The following is a 17,060-nucleotide window of genomic DNA, read 5'->3' on the forward strand; positions in this document are numbered from 1 at the left end:
ATTGATTTAAATAGTTCTTGAAAGTTTACAAAGCATGTTTTATACATTATCTCATCTAAACTTTGCAACAACCCAGGGAAATACAGGTACTGTAGTTATCATTAAGATTCTATTTTACAAATGAAAAAACTGAAGCTCAGAGAGTTGAAATGACATGCCCAAGCTCGTACAATTAGTACTTAGCTGAGGAAGAATTTGGACCAACGTCTTCCCAAGTCTAAGGCCAGCACTTTGTTAGCTACATCACGTTGTCTTCTAATTCTCTTGAGACTTTTGCCTTTTTCTACAAACAGAGGCTCAAATAAAGTATTAGTATGAGTAATATGTAATCCTCAGTTCACAACAGTCAATACACATTGTTCTCTGTTTTATGATAAAAATAAGCAACATTCAGCTATTAAATAAGACTTTATAACATTGAGTCCTGCACACAGGCATGTCTATTATATACCTGATATAAATGTTATATTGTTATCTTAGTACCTTGCCTGTAGTAGGTACTCTGTATTTGTTGAATTAAATGAGTGAATTAATGAATATCATGAATTTGAACCCAAAATGAACCTTGTCAAAGGGGATTCATTAGTAGAGGTGCCAGAGGCGTGATGACTTCTGCCTACCTCAAAAGAAAGATTCAGTGATTCTTCTTACCTTATTCTGAATGCCTTCAGCTGCGCCATTTGACTTTTTACAGTGCTTGGATGATATAGAGGTCAACTATTCAGTTCCTTCTGACTAGATGGAAGACCACCAGATCTTATCATCTGTCCTATCACTGTGCTCTAACATCCTCCTGGGCACACTGGTGTCGCCTCTAATCCCTGCTGCCCCTGGCAGACTTATTTATGTGACTTAAATACCTCTGGGCCTTGCTACCTCCTATTGCCACACTCCTAGGACTGCCATACTTTTATATATTGTTTCTTCCAATTAGAGTATGTGCCCCTTAAAAGCAGGGATTATCTTGATTTTATTATTTAGTATTATTATTATTTGCATCTCTAAGTGCTAGTCCCAGTGCGTGATCCGTAGTAAACATTTAATAAATACTTCATTGGAACTAAGTAACATTCACCAATAGTTATTCAGGAAGTATTTCAGTGACCTGTACAAAGTGCTGGGGAAGGTCAAAATAAAGATAAGTTGTAAACCTTGATCTCAGGGGTCTTACTACCTATTGACAGTAGGAGTGAGTAGACAAGTACATAGAATTTTTAGGATTTTTATTTTAGCATATTGCTGTTTTATTGAGGCACAAGGCATTGTAACTTACACCAAACAGTTTTTTTCACAACTTTACTAGTAATTTCACATTGTAATTCACACGGTACTACATTAGAGCTGAGTTACTAATTCAACCTAAGTATTTCACTTTGGGTGACTGGTAGGATGGGGGATTAAAAAGGAATATTACCTTTTAAATCCTTGAGAAGAAGTGTTTCTTCCTATGAAGCCAGTCATAAGTGTAGGGATAGTTTCTCCTTTAATTTTCTCTCAACATAGGGTAGCGACAGTAAATAGCTTCTTTCCTGTGATCAAGGCAGCCCTATTCATCAGTGTTCTTCTTGACATCTGACTTTGTGACTCTGAGCTTTGCCTGCCTGTACTAATGTAACTTTTTGGTTCTCCACACCTTCATTCATTTAACTGGATACCAACCTCTTGCCTGCTGAAATCTACGATAATTCTCAGGCCAAACCTGACTAGCCAAACTCCTAGTTCTGCCACCTCTTGGCCTACCTGGGATCCTTTTCTTGCCAACAGCTTCATGTGACACAGAAGACTAAGCTATGATAATGTTAGACTTTTAACATGGTCCCATGGCGTGAGGCATCACTGCCTATCTCTTAAGTTATAACTGATTGTTATGCTACTGTGACTAATAACACAAGTTATTATGGTCAGCAAGTTAGTAGATGGTATTTCAGTTGTCTTCTCAATGTATTGGCTTAGCATAAAATTAATATATAGCTGAAATTTAAGATCTCTTAGGGTTATTAGAACACACAGAAATGGGCTATGCTATGCTTATCATGGTGACCAATTATGTTTCTGCTCATGCTTATCGCCAATATTTTTTCTTTAAATATGAATTTATGCACTAATATCTCTGTCTAAAAACTAGCCACAGTTAATTCAACAGGTTGGGAATGTGCGTGTTGATGTAGATTCAGTTTACCAACTCGTTGATTGTTTAGCCTCTCATGCATATACACACAAACACACTTTTATACATGTATACATTCTCCTTCAGTTTGTTCCCTTAAGTGTATTTTCCATGTCAGGTTGGCAGTAGCCTATTGGTAGAATGGTTTTGGTAAATGGTTGAGCAGAAAGGCAGCCCCTGTTTCCACCTTTAAAAATGGAAGTATGATGTAATTTGAGAAGCATAGTTGTATTTTTTTTTCAATGAGACTAGTTCTTGAACTTCTTTTGCTTTCTGATGAATCATCCTGGGGCCTGTGTTCCAAATATTCATATTCATTCCACAGAGGGCCAAATACCATAAACTGTTGGACTTCACACACCTTCTAGGTTCTATCCAAATGTGTGATTAAATTAATAAATCTATTTTGAAATAGACAAGGAGAAATGTATCATCATGGTTTCGGTCATAATGAATATTGTGTGTTGCAAAAATTACATGATGTCTAGCTCTTGGGTAATATAGCCACAAAGATGATGATGTCATTATCCGCATTCACCATTAATGAAGGTATACTGACTCAGGGCATACATAGTGTGGGCACTAAGATAAGCTTTTGTCTATCTGATACTTTATTGGAAGCTGAAAATAGGTTATTAGATTTTAAATCCTGCCTCAAAGTCTTAGTAACTGTGTTACTCTAAGTTACTTAAGCTTACTCTGCCTTAGTTTACTAATTTATAAAATGAGGGGGGTTGGACTTTACAGCCTCTAAATCTATGATCTGTAGTTTTTTCTTATGTTGTCATATCGTTGTTGTATTGTGGGATAAGTATTGACCTGTAAGTAGAATCCCTTCTTTTCTGGTAGCCATGCAACTGCAGTCAAGTTTCTTCCATTTTCAGAACATCACTTTTACCATTTGTTAAATAGAGTTAAGTATACTTGTACCACTTATGCTATGATACTTGGCTGAACTTAATGAAATATAAAACACTCCATAAATGTAAGCTTTTATTATTATTATGGTATTTGAAAGATTTACTGTATTGAGAACATTTTCAGTTACACTTGGAATTTTTCAAACTGCAAAAAGATAAGATTGTATAGGTAAAAGGTGTCATTTATTTCTGATCTCTCACTCCCTCTCCCTCTCCCTCTCTCCTCACCTTTAAGGAACAATGTGGTTATAGTCAGCCATACTTTAGAAGTGTGTACTTAGAAAACTGACATCATATCTTTAGGCCTGTTTACTGGTATACAAATGAGGAAATTGGAAACATGATTTTAAAATTTCATTGTATGTTTAAGGTTCTGCCACATGACATTGGCTTTTAGATTTTTAGAGTGAGAAGCAACTCAAGCCATTATTTAGTCGAGTGACTTTATTTTACAAATGAAGAAACTGAGGACCAGAGAGGTTGAGGGCCTTGCCCAAGGTCATACAGGTTAGTAAGTCGGGATTCAAACCCTGGTCCTCTGACTCTAAATTCTACCCTTTCCACATACCATGTTGCCTTCTTGTTCTATGAACAGAGAGTTTTGGTAACAGCACATGTTGGAAGAGCATTATATGTACACATATATGTATATTCTGATCGAGATTTCTGAATGTAGTCAATTTTGAGGTCCTTTTCATAGATTGTTATCATGCTTGAACTGGAAGGGATCTATCTTAAGGAAGGATCATTTAATCCGCTGCATTCATTTATAGATGAGTAAACTGAAGCCCAGAAAGACCCACTGGCTTGTCAAGATTGCACAGTGGCAAAACCATTTATTGGAAATTTCTGTCCTCGTCATATGCTCTTACATCGGCTGGCCTGGCTTAAGTGGTATTGAGTGGGGTGAAATATTAAGGAACATTGCAAATCTTGCCCTGTAGATGACATTGTGGAAATTTTCTGTTGTTGTTTTCATCCAGTATAGTTGGGAGTTAAAATTGTGTGTCCCGGTACAAAATGAGAAGAGTCTTTTTATGGGAGAAAGAAAGAGTGCTGGATTGGATTTAGAACCTGGCTCCAGGACCTCCTACCTTTGTTACCTTGGCTGACTTGTTTACTCTTGAGTTCATTTCCTCAGCAAAATGAGGGGATTGGATTGTAGGCCTTTTTGTCTTTTACAGCTATGAGTCTGTACTTATCTAGGAATTTTACATGATTTATTTATAGAAATAGTTTGTATTTATATGACATAATTTGTAATTGTCTGGAATAGTACACATACAGTTTCAACCACTGAAATAAAGCCCTTACCAAGTTGTGGGAGTGTTATTATTCTCGAATATTTGCTAAGTCGTGGGAAGGGAGAAATTTTGGCTAATAACCTCTACTTGGCAAGAGATTTTTAGCTCTTTAATGTTAGTAATAATTTATTAAGTACCCACTATGAGCCAGGCAGTAGGTAAAAAAAGACAAAAAGGGGGGGAAAATTCCTGCTTTTTTTTTCTTTTCATATAAGGAGTTGCTTATATTCTGTCAACAGAAACATTATACATATGACTGAATACAAAATGTAGACCAAGTAAATACTAAGTAATTTCAGCATGGGAGAGACACTAGGACTAGGTAGAGCAAATGCCATGCTGCAAGGAGACCAAAACGGATGAGGATTTGAAAAAATCCTTCGAAATTTTCAGTTGGATCATTGGTAACTTTGGGAGTGATGAGGTTGGAAGCCAAATTGCAAGTGAGAATTGAGAGGTAGATGAAAATGTTATCCAGACAGACTATCATATTTTAATTTTCACCTGAAAAACTACTCATACTGGAATGGTACATTCCCATTTTAGGATGTTCAGGTAAAAAACAATCCCTTTTGCTTCACTCCTGGGGAAGGAAGGAATGACCAACCAGAGTTCTCTTTGCTCCTTACTATTCCCATGCTGCTATCCATTTCTAAAGATACACTGGTTTCCCTTGCCTCTCTTGAATACCTAGTCCATAGTATAAAACATGAGCCGCCAAACCACATTGTATTTATGATACCTGATTTGAGGTTCCTTTATGACACCATTCCCCCGATTTGCCATATGTAAAGTAGTTTAATTTATGATACCTTTTTAAAATTTTTGGTCATATAGCTGAACTTTTTTTTTTAATGAGAAACTGCAGAGGTGATTGAATTGGTACTTGCCATTTTATGACCATCAGAAACTTTAAGTGGAGTCAGGCTGAATTGTGAGTCAGAGACATGCATTTGAGATCTGAAGATCATGCTTTGGCTCTAGAGCCAGACAAATAGAATCAGACAAGTCACTCTATGATCATAAACATGGGTGATCTGGTTGCCTGAAATGCTAAATTTACAGATTGAAAAAAAAATTCTGTCTCTAAGTGGCTAGTTATGCTTTTTTAAAATGAGAAGATGTATAGATCTAAATTAATCTTATGAATGTTCAAAAATAATACAGGTTTGTGCTTTACAAGATAACCCAGCAGTGTTAGAAATATAAATGAGGCTTTTTACATAGAAGTACATAAAGAATAATTTATAGAACAACACTATAAAAGCAAACCGTTTTGTAAGAAATATAATCAGCATAATGACAAGTCATGATTCCAGAGAACCCAATGATGAAACTTGCCATCCCTTACAAAGAGATGATGAATATCATTAAAGAATATTACACACGCATGCTTACATGCACATATAATGTGCAACCATTGAGGAAATTTGTTTTGTCTTACCCTGCTTATTATAAAGAATATAAGAAATTTGTTTTTCTTTTTTTTTTGGAAAATTTTTTCAATTTCAATAAATTTCTGTTAAAAAAAAATAGGTGGAGTGCTGCTACAGATGGTGAAATGTTGCATGTGCTTTCTGGTGAGGTACTTGTATTATTAGTTATACTTTGTTACCAAAGACCTCTGATGAAAGGGGAGTAATCTCTAAATGTTTACAATGTAAATACAGTACATATTAATAAAAAAAATTAAAAATTAATGTACATGTGAAAAGAGGTTAAACCAACTTCTTTCTTTAGATCCAACCCATCAGTGACCTAGGACTAGAAAACTTGGTATCATGGGCACACACAAAGAAACCAGTTGTACCTAAGGAGAGTCCATAGTTATGGCAAAAGTAAAAAGAGTAAAGAAACTTCTTCTTCATCTAAACTCCAGGGCAGAATCCAGTTCAAAGAAGGATTATTTGTGGAGGCTAAGGTCTTGTTTGCAGATGACATTGTGCTGATTGCATCAAGCCCCAGAACATTAACAGAGTCTCCTGATAGAGATCTGTAATTGCTTAGAGGAATTTGACATGCCCATCCACATAGGAAAGAACAAGTGGATGAAAAATATTTATTGTCCTGTTTTCAATATACATTTGGATGGCTATCTTATAGAACTTGTCCCATAGTACTTATATCTGTGGTAGCATAGATAGATAATGAATTGGCCTCAGATTTCTACAGAAGCAAGAGAGTGTACTGGATTACTTTAATTTCTCATATCCTTTTTTTTTTTAAATTTACAGTAAGGAGGGGAATGAGGGAGGGAATAAGCATTTATATAGTGCCTACCATATGCTAGTTACTGTGCTAACTAAGCATTTTTAACAAATGTTATCTCACTTGATCCTTGGAACATCCCTGTGAGATTGGTGGTATTATTACCTCCATTTTACAGTTGAAGAAACTGAGGCAAACATTAACTGTCTTACCCAGAGTCTCACACCTTATGTGTCTGAGGCCAGATGTGAACTCTGGTCTTCTTGACTCCAAGCCCAGTATATTTACTTCACTGCCAGCTACAGTGGAATAATCTTCTATAAATGAACAAATGAAAATTTATTTATTAAACACTTATTATGTTCAAAACACTGTGCTAAGTGCTGGAGATACAAATGGAAAAGGAAGACGGTCTCTGCTTTCAAGGAATTCACATTTCTAATACACCCAATGGCTCTTGGGTGCGTCAGCAAAGCCAATGGTAATACATCTTCTCTAATATCATTTCCATTAAAAACTGTTGGTTTCTGATATTAAGTATTTGATCACACCAATGACTTTGGTGATGAGAACTTTATTTCAGGAGTCTTTATTTGGAAGCTTTGGTTTTTGAGAAGACACTTCTTAACTTGGCAGAAGAAGTTGATTCCATGGATGATGGCTACTGGGGCCAATCTGGAAGCAGCACTGGTGGTCTAGGGGGTTCTGCCATTTCCTTGCTAGGGCTCTTGGGCTGGCCTGCGTGTTGGTGGTAGTTGGTAAGTAGTTGATGCTGGTGGTTACAGGGTTGGCAGGCCCCTTCTCCATAGTGGTTGCTTCTCTTGATGATGGCTGAGAATCAGTCTGGAGAAAGAGCCAGTGGTCTAGTGGGCTCAGCCATTGCTAATGCTCTTGACCCAGGATCTTGAGGCTATTTCTGCCAACATTCATGAGGAGGTGGTGGTTAAGATCTCTCCCTTTCCTCCTCTTTCCTGAAATGGCACCTTTTATATTTCCCTTAGGATGTCTCGCTACTTCATTTAGACTTTATGCTTATTCAGTCAGTGCCCTATCCAATAACATTCATATAATTTGTTTAGCCATTCCCCAACAAATCCCCCACGTTGTTTACAGTTTTTTGTTACCACAAAAGTGCTGCTATGAGAATTTTGGAATATATTGCCTTTCATCCTACCCATTAAATTTAAAAAATAGGAGGAAAGTGAGAAATTAGACACTTAATTCAATTTGTCCAGAACATAGAGCATAGAAAAAGGAGTAAGATGAGATAAAGCTAGAAGGGTAGTTAGACTCTAATTTTAGAGTGCCATGAATGCCAGGATAGTGAATTTATACTATATTTGGGCAACAATGGAGGTATTTCTGAAGGTTTTTGAGTAGTTGGAAATGATATTCTCAACATACTGCATTAGGAAGATTACACTGGGTATAATTGAAAGACAAGGCAAGAGAAAGGGTGGATGACAATAACTCTGGGGTCTCTTTCCCTACTGGTAAAAGGGGATTGAACTAGGCCAGCACTTCTCCCAGTCTTGGTCCTCAGACCACTGAGAATCCACAGTACCTTTTCAGGGGATCTGTGAAGTCACAACTATTTTCGTAAAAATATTGTGATGTTAACCCATTAAAATACTCTTCCATTTTCCAACTAATCTGTGTGAGTCTAAATTTTCTTCACATACTTCAACCAAAGCAGCATATCACAAGATTGAAAGCAGGAGCAGATATGAAAATCCAGCTGTCTTCTAGGAGGCTAAACATTTAAAAAATTTGTGACAATATATAAAATAATGCTACTTCTCACTGATTTTTAAGGATATGTTATTTATGTTAACATGCAATAGGTTTATTATTATTTTAAGTGAATTAATAAATGCATGTTTAAAATTTTTATTAGTTTTATTTTCTAATTTGGTAAATATTGATAGCTAGAACCCACATAAACATTAAAGCTCTTTGGGGTGCTTAATAATTTTTAAGAGTGTTAAGGGGTCTTAAGAATGAAAAAAGTTTGAGAATTGCTGATCTAAGAACTAGGAAAGCATTTTCAATAGTGCAGATAAAAGGGCCTGAACTAGGATAGCCGCATTTGGAGAGGAAATGAAAAGGTGGATTGAAGAAAAAGATAGACAGAAGGAGACAAAAGGAGATAAAAGAAATAGACAATAAGGTAGGAATACTATGAGAAAAAAATGTCATAGAAATTCTAGAAAAAGTGTGGTTAACAGTAGGAAATACTTCACCTATTGACTTCCTTCCTGACTCAGTTCAAATTCTACCTTTTTAAAGAGGCGTTTTTTATGCCCTTTCCTTCCCTCCCACCAGCTAGGAGCTTTCCCCTGAAATTACTTTCTATTTACACCTTTTATGCCCTGACTATACATTGTTGTCTGCCCAGTTGTCTTTCCCCTATTAGAATGGGAACTCCTCCAGGGTAAGGATTATGTCTTTGCCTTTCTTTGTATCCTCAGTGCATGATTTATCCATAATAAGTGCTTAACAAATACTTATTTACTAATTACTTCATTGATGGTGAAGATAGAGAAAAGGTGATTAGATTTGGTGATACATTACTGAAACTGACTTCTCTTGGGTTGTTAATAAAGTGGCAGAAGCCAGTTTGCACTAGGATTTTGGAAGGGAAAAGTGATAAGGAAGTAGAAATAGCAAGTATAAATTACTCTTCCTAGAACTTTGGCATTAAAAGAGAAGAAAGAGGCAAAGTCACAGTTTTAGGGGTAGCAAGGTTACTTTTTCTTTTAAAGAATGGGGGAGATCTGAGCATTTTTATAGGGCAGAAGAGAAGGGCAAAGGGGCAAGAGAGAGAAGAGAGGGTAGTTGGAGTAAGATCACAGATGACATGGATGGCATCAAGGATACAGTTGGAGCTAAGAGGAGAATATAACCTCATGCTTACGGACTGGAGGAGAAGGAAGACCAATGAAGACATTTAAAAGTTTAAAAGCATGAATAAAGGACTATTGTTGTATAATGATTTAAACCCCAAAAGAATAGAGTGAGTTAATGTAATTCTTTAACATAACAATGAGAGTGACCTTGGACAACTTCTTTAACCTCTCTGAGACTCAGTTTCTTTATCTGTAAAATGAGAGGATTAGACTTAAGGTTCTTGAAGGTCCTTCCAAGGGACTTCTGTGGAGATTTGGAACTACAGTAACTTTTAGATGCATGGAAATTTGAATCTTGTTATTGTGCATTAATATTTTAGCATTGCAGTATTGTTTTATTTTCAAAGGAAGATTAAAAATATTTGTTGGGAGCTATCAAGCCCAAAGCATTGATATTTTGAGCTCTCATATAACAACTGATATGAAATCTGCCAAACCTGAAGCATTATGATAATGTTAAGAAGTTTCTATTTCATTTGAAAATCAATGTGTTTGCGAAAAAGACAATCCCCACTCCCACCCCACAATAGCCATAGGGACAGGCAGTCCTAAAGGTTATTATTAGCTGAAATATTTTTTTGCAAGAACAAAACTTGGTAATATCTTTCCTTAGCAAAATGAAATAACTCTAAGAGTCAAATGTTGTTTTTTTCATGCTTTGATTTACCGCTAAGGGATTGTAAACCTCCTCTTCCCCAGAGAATTATAGACTGTCACAATGTGGTGGGATGGATCTCAGAAATTTAGTACAATCCTCTTGTTTTTTCGAGATAGAGAAATTTGACCTCAAGGTCACAGTCAGAGCTGGAACTAGAACCAACAACATTGTGAAGAGTTTAAGAAATGAGGAAAAAGGGATACCTTGTTCCTTTTCTGGAGCCTTGTCCCTTTTAAAAAACAACCTCAGTCAACTTGCTTCTGTGGAAAACAGAGTGTTCCCAAACCCACTTCTGATAGCAGAGAAATGATGTCTTTATCATCGCATAAGTGACCTCACATTTCTGTGGTTAAAGGAAGAAGACAACTTCAATAAGCTTTGTTCCAAGTTATTCCTTCTTGTTGAATAGATCATCCAGGAGGCTTGGTTTGTACTTTGAGAGAGAGACTCGATGCCTTTTTTTTTTTTAATTTCCTCAAGTAGCACCGCCCACTCCACTTTCCATGGTGATGGTAAGCCAGATGTGGATGTTTAGTTGTGGGGAAAAGACAGACAGACACACACACACACATTTGTACATTTAGGCATGTATAGATATATGTGTGTGTGTGTGTGTGTGTGCGTGCATACAATTCTCCAACTTCACTTTTTGTTTTAAACAACCCCTGTGAAACCATTAATCAGTGAAGGAATTTAATAGATTTTTATTTGAGGTTCAGTGTCTCTCCTTTCTGGTAATGTTTCAAGAAGAAACTTAGCCATGAAACAAGGAAGAGAAACAGAGGTCTAGTTATTTGAACTTTGTATATAAATTGCTCTTCTCAAACTATATGGTTCACCATGATATCTAGGGTGAAAAATATAGCCTTTTCTTCTGTTGTGGAATGCCTCACTTTAAGTACAATAATCTCCTATTTATCATGAGTCATTGGGAAGGAGATAAAGGTTGTTAAGTACCATTACTTTAAAAAAATCAACTACTTTATAAAAAAAAAAACTTAATAAAATTTATGAAGCACTTCACCGTCCTTTTGAATGGAGTATTTGCAACGTGTCAGCCTTTTCCCCGGTACTCAGGGTTATTGCTACACTTTGTCCTTCGGCATTTTATGAGATTTGTGATTCTCACTCTTCCCACTAATGCATAGTTAAGTCCTTTCATCCTTTACAGACTATCATGAGATTGTTGTGAGTGTTCTCCCCAAAGGCACAGCTAAACCCTTACGTCCCTCAGTAGACAGTCTTTGTGAGCTATGACCAAAGAAGTTAATCCCATGGTGGCCCAGTTCCTGGTGGTAAGCCCCTATATTCTTAGTCTTATTGCCAGGCTTATACTTTGGGAGTCTTTTGATCTGGACACAACCTGTCAGAGCCTCTTGTCCAATGGAGTATAGTTTTTGAGAACCTAGGGTGACCTCCGTGCCATAATGAAGCATCACTGTAGGGATTTAGTAGAGGTAGGCTCATGATTATGAATATAAATCATGCTACTGTGCTATAATATAGTTTGTGCCTGCAGTAAATGACCCCAGATTACTGTGCTACAATTGGGTGCAAAATAATGATAAAACATTGTCATTGAGTTAGGGTCTGCTTGGCAAAAAGCATGGTCTTTGTGATGTCAGTTTCTGCCATAAAGAAATCTTTCACTGATCTCTGGGTTCTTTGGCACATTCCACTTGTCTGAGACAGCACAGTACTATGGAAAGTCACTATATTTGATGTCAGAGGAACTGGTTCAGATTCTGACCCTCTCACTTACTAGCTGTCTGACCTTGGGCAAGTCATTTTTAATGAATCCATAACATGAAGCAGTCAGATTCAAAAATCTCTACATCTCTGATCCTATGACCTCTACGGAGTTTTTAATATTGTGAGAATCTCAATTTGTCAGACAGGTAAATTAGGATTCATATCACAGTAGGATTCCTCAGTTTAAAGCAAGAGGTTTTTTTTTTGTTGTTTATTTTTTAATTTTTTGGTTGGGCAGTGGGGGTTAAGTGACTTGCCCAGGGTCACACAGCTATTAAGTGTTATGTGTCAGAGGCCGGATTTGAACTCACGTCCTCTTGAATCCAGGGCCGGTGCTCTATCCACTGCGCCACCTAGCTGCCCCTAAAGCAAGAGTTCTTAACTTGTTTGGTATTGTGGACATCTCTGCTTGTGTGGTGAACCCTAAAAGCCCTTTTCTCAGAATAATGTTTTTAAATACATAAAATAAAGAAACATGGAATTACAAACAAAACCTACAGTAATATTGAAATTGAAACAGTTATCAAAATGTTAAGAAAAAAATGTTACAGACCACAGACTTAAGAAACTCCTGCTTTAAAGAAATCCTACAAGTTTAATCTTAAGTAAATAAACTTGTTAATCTTAGTGCATACAAATATTTTTATTTCTACCCAGCTTATCAGGAACAAATCTAATTTTATAAATTAAAATAGGTTATGTAGGTGTTTCCCAGTTGGTGTGTTATGGCAAATCTAAGATTGCCTGTACCTCAGCAGGCATTGATCTTACAGATCTTTTCAATAAGTGTTGGCCGGCTGCTTGGGTTATTCATTTTGAAATCCCTTCACACTTTAATAATACCATCTGGTTGTTTTTGAGACTTCATTGAAATTTTTGAATGTCTGCCCTTTTCTCCTCAACCAATGTCCAATCACTTGTGGTATAAGGCTTTGGGAGGTGCCAGGGAGCAGTTAGGTGGCATAGTGGATAGAGTAATAGAGTGCTAGGCCTAGAGTTAGGAAGACTCATTTTCCTGTTCAAATCTGGCCTTAGACACTTACTAACCATGTGATCCTGGGCAAGTCACTTAACCCTTTTTGCCTCAGTTTCTTCATCTGTAAAATGAATGTGAGAAGGAAATGGCAAACCACTCTAATATCTTTGCCAGGAAAACCCCCATGAGGAGTAGAATAGAACTGAAAAAATGACTGAACTGAACAAAATGGGTTAGGGCTTAACCTTATTCATGAGGAAGATTGCAGATGAGGAAACCCCAAGCATGTGAGTAGAGCTGCTACCAACACCATCAGAACTCGAATCTTGAATTCATGCATGTTTTGATGAGTTTTTGTTCTCTGGATCCTTCTATGAGACTCAGCCCTTGATTCTAGCTACAGCTACTGCCTGTTTCCTCTTTGTGTATATTCCTTGTTTCCAGTTCCCATTTGTGTTTTCTGGGTGCCCTTTGTTGGACATGCTATTTTTTTTTATTTTATTTTTTACTTTCCCTTTCTCCCATGCTGCTTTGCCTTCTCCACCTTCACTTCAGGTCACCGTTCTGGAAAGACTTGCCAATGTGATTAAGCCCCCAGAAGAACACTGACCCAACTTGATTGGCCAGTGCCCTGCAACTTGCCTCATATTTATACAACCATGTCTCCACATGATTAATTCTCATTATGTTACTTTGGATTTATATAGCAACTTTCCTTGTCTACTAGGACAAATGATTAAATTTTGTCACAAAGGCCCCCAAACACTTCCCCAAGGAGTAGGCCTCCAGATTGACAATGTCCTAGAAATGTCAGTCCTGTCTGCAAAACTGTCTGAAGTTGCTCTTAAAGAAGAGGATGAAGCAAGAAGCAAATGAAGGACCAGAGGATGAATTTCAGATGCTGGACTGGATTGCCTCCTCAGTAGAAGCGAGGGCGCAGCATTCATTGTGAGCCAACTCTCCTTGTGTGCCTGAAGGATGATGTTATCCTGTTGCTTTCATACCTTGTCTTTTGACTTTGCTGTGTCTGCAAGACACAGTCAGGGTTGTCAGGTGTCAGTAAATGTTGTATACGTAGCCTCCTCTTGAGACGTTAAGATTTAATTTAGATTGTTGGCCTTCCCCTCATCAACCCAAGTTGTGATCTCAGGAGCTATGTAATATTAGCTTGCAGGGAAAGAAAAGATAATTTTTGATCAGTCTTTTGTCCCTTGCTAACCTGCTTAGAGATGGTAAGTCTTCTTGGTGTTGTTTTATCTTGAGTAGATTTTGAAAATGCACGGATCGGCACTGGCGTGTTTATGTCCCTCCGCCTTCTCATTTGATGCTTAAATGTGTTCTTCTGTATTAATTTACTCTTTCCCCCCAAAATCTTTTATTTGGTATGTTCTTTCAGCAATATATACATTAAATTGGAATACTAAAGAGAAGCTGAGCATGGCCCCTGCATAAGGGTGGCACACAGAAACTACAACAAGTTAAAATAGAAACAGCAAGACACAAAATTATTCTGATCCAGCAGGCCTTGAATGAAGAGATAGGATAGGATACCCTCCAATCGATCCTTTTGTGGAAGTGGTTACACATTGCACATGTTTTCAGACTTTTTTCAATATATTGGTCAGTTGTGCTGATTCTTTTCCTCCCTAAAAAAATACTATTTGTTGTATGGGATGGCCGTCTGTGAGGCTGAGGGGAGGAGAATTAGGATGATGCAAACAGTAGAAAATACTCGTAAAAACTGATTTTTAAAAATCTCTTAATTTGGGAATTTAGCTAAGGGTTTTATTTTTTTCCTTTTAAAGAGGAGGGCTCCTTATCTTACCCAGGCTGATAGTGGTAGTGGCTGTTCATGGGCCCAATGCCTCTAATGTTTGGCTCAGGATTTTGAACTGCCTTGTTTCCTGAGCTGATTTGCCCCTCCTTAGGCAACATGGAAGGGCAGCTAGGTGGTACAGGGGATAGAGCTTTGGGCCTGGAGTCGGGAAGACCTAAGTTCAAATGTGACCACACTTCCTAGCTGTGTGACCCTGGACAAGTCCCCTAATCTGTTTGCCTCAGTTTCCTAATCTGAAAATGAATGAGGGCATGAAGAGTCAAACATGACTGAAACAAGTGAACAACAGCTAAGCAATGTGGACTCACCATGAAACTCACCAGGTTGATGCTGGATTACTTAGTATGGACACCTAATAAGCTCAGCCTATTGCGCTCAGACTTTTCAAACTCAGAAGTTAGTTCTACTACTTTCGCCTCCCTAGCACTGGAGAATTGGAAACATGCACTTCTCTTCCACCCCTGTTCTAGGCTTTAATATTTCTTAATGCTGTAATGTCCACAAACACGGATTCACTGTACCTTCGATAATAATTTCTGTCTGAAAATCCTTTTGTCTAACAGAATTTGGATAATTTTGTTTTAAATGAGGTGCCCTTAGAAATAAGCACCTTAATGTTGAAAAAAATAGTTCATTGAAACTCTGTATTACTTTTCTTCCAGAAGGCTCATAGAGAAAACTTAACCCTTTTTCAAGTTGCTTGAACATTAAGTATTTTTTTTTATTTTTTTTAACATTAAGTATTTTTAAGAGTTATAATTTACATGATTCAAAGTAGGGAAGAGACAAGGGAATCATGTATCTGTTTGACCTCCTTATTTCATGGTGTTTTTCTTTTTATCTGGACCCAGTTTCATTGATACAGGGAACTCCTCATGAAGAAATCCCTTATGCCAACAAAAATTGGCACCTGCTCTCCAACATAATTGATATCTCAGAGAGTGGCTTGGGTGACTGAGAAGCTAAGTGGTTTTGTTCAAGGTCACATAGTCAAGAGGTGTGAGAGGTGACTTACCAGTCCTCCTGACTCTAGTGTGACTTGCCCATTATCCCCTGGCTGCTTCTTTGTGGGTAATTAGTAATTACATATTGGCTTTCTAAGAAGGATCAAGAAGGAGCAAAGACCCAAAGCTGGAAGATACTTCAGAGATTATCTAGTGCATTCCCCTCACAAAGGGGAAAACTGAAGCTTGTAGAGGGAGAATGACTTACCTGTCTTCATCTAAGTAATACATAGCAGCAGAGGCAGGATTTGAACCCAGGACTTGGGCTCATTATATCCTTTTGTACCAAGTGTTTCCTTATGGGGATAAAAGTCTTTCCCTGTACCTTTTGGAATATCAGGTCTAGTTCTGCAATAAATATAACTCTGCCAGTCTGTTTTATCTCCCAAAGGGTAGGCTATGAACATGCCTAATTCTGAGCGTAATTCTGAGAGTGCTAGGAAGACCGCGTCAATTGGGGAAGGAATAGGAGTAGAAAGATGGGAATAGTCAAACACGTAGTGGTGGATCTAGGCTGACCCTGAGCGTTCTAGAATGAAATGGTTGCATGAATTTCCTGTAGAATGAATGACCTGAACCCTACAGATTTGCTCTTTGCGGAAATGAGCTCCTTTGTTCTGTACAAAGCAGGGTTCTAGGATTCTTTTAAAAGTTTTTTTAATTAATTTAAATTTAAATTTTTTTTTAATAAAACAAGCATCTTTATAACATAGTATAATAAAAAACGATGATTGCACATGAAAGTGCAAATCTACTGTATACAACCTGCTATTCCTTTTACATCTTTAATAAAGTTATCATGTAAATTTTTTTTTCCCTCCTACCCCCTCGGCCCTAGAGATGTCTACCATTAGACACAAATGTGTATATATATGTAAAACCGTTCTATATGTACTTCTTTCTCTGGTTGCAGTTAGCTTCTTCCTTAATATGTCTTTTGTAACTCATTTGAGTATAATAGTGAAAATGACTTATTTGCTCAAAATTATTCTTAAAGCAATATTGCTATTACTGTATACTGTATCCTCTTGGTTCTGGCTCATTTTGCTCTTCATTATTTCTAGGATTCTTAGTGACTAGTCTGTCCTTTGAGCCTTGGAGAGCTAAAGGAGATGGCATTCACACATTAGTGCAACATAGATGATGTGGAATATGGTGTTTTTGAGTAATGGAAAACCCTGGATTGAGTGCTGTCAGTTCAGGGGATGCTAGTTCATTTGGTCAGCTTCTAAAAGGTTACCTATCTTAATTTCTGTATCTATGCCTGCTGTTTCTCCTCTTCTGAGAGCACCAGGATATTAGCCTTGGTCGATTCTTCATTGTTC

General features: G+C 37.3%; 1 protein-coding gene and 1 non-coding gene across 8 annotated transcripts in view; both read left to right on the plus strand.

Annotated features, from left to right (window-relative positions):
- Positions 1–17,060, plus strand: part of PSD3 (pleckstrin and Sec7 domain containing 3) — a 607,844-nt gene that overhangs the window by 413,973 nt on the left and 176,811 nt on the right. The gene's annotated exons all lie outside the window — the stretch shown is intronic.
- LOC144456027 (U6 spliceosomal RNA) lies at positions 14,279–14,383 on the plus strand. The gene has a single exon (XR_013484936.1). It is a non-coding gene; the product is annotated as a U6 spliceosomal RNA (small nuclear RNA).

The sequence above is a fragment of the Phascolarctos cinereus genome, unplaced genomic scaffold (genome assembly GCF_003287225.1).
Source record: "Phascolarctos cinereus isolate Bilbo 61053 unplaced genomic scaffold, phaCin_HiC Scaffold_2;HRSCAF=192, whole genome shotgun sequence".
Lineage (NCBI taxonomy): Eukaryota > Metazoa > Chordata > Mammalia > Diprotodontia > Phascolarctidae > Phascolarctos > Phascolarctos cinereus.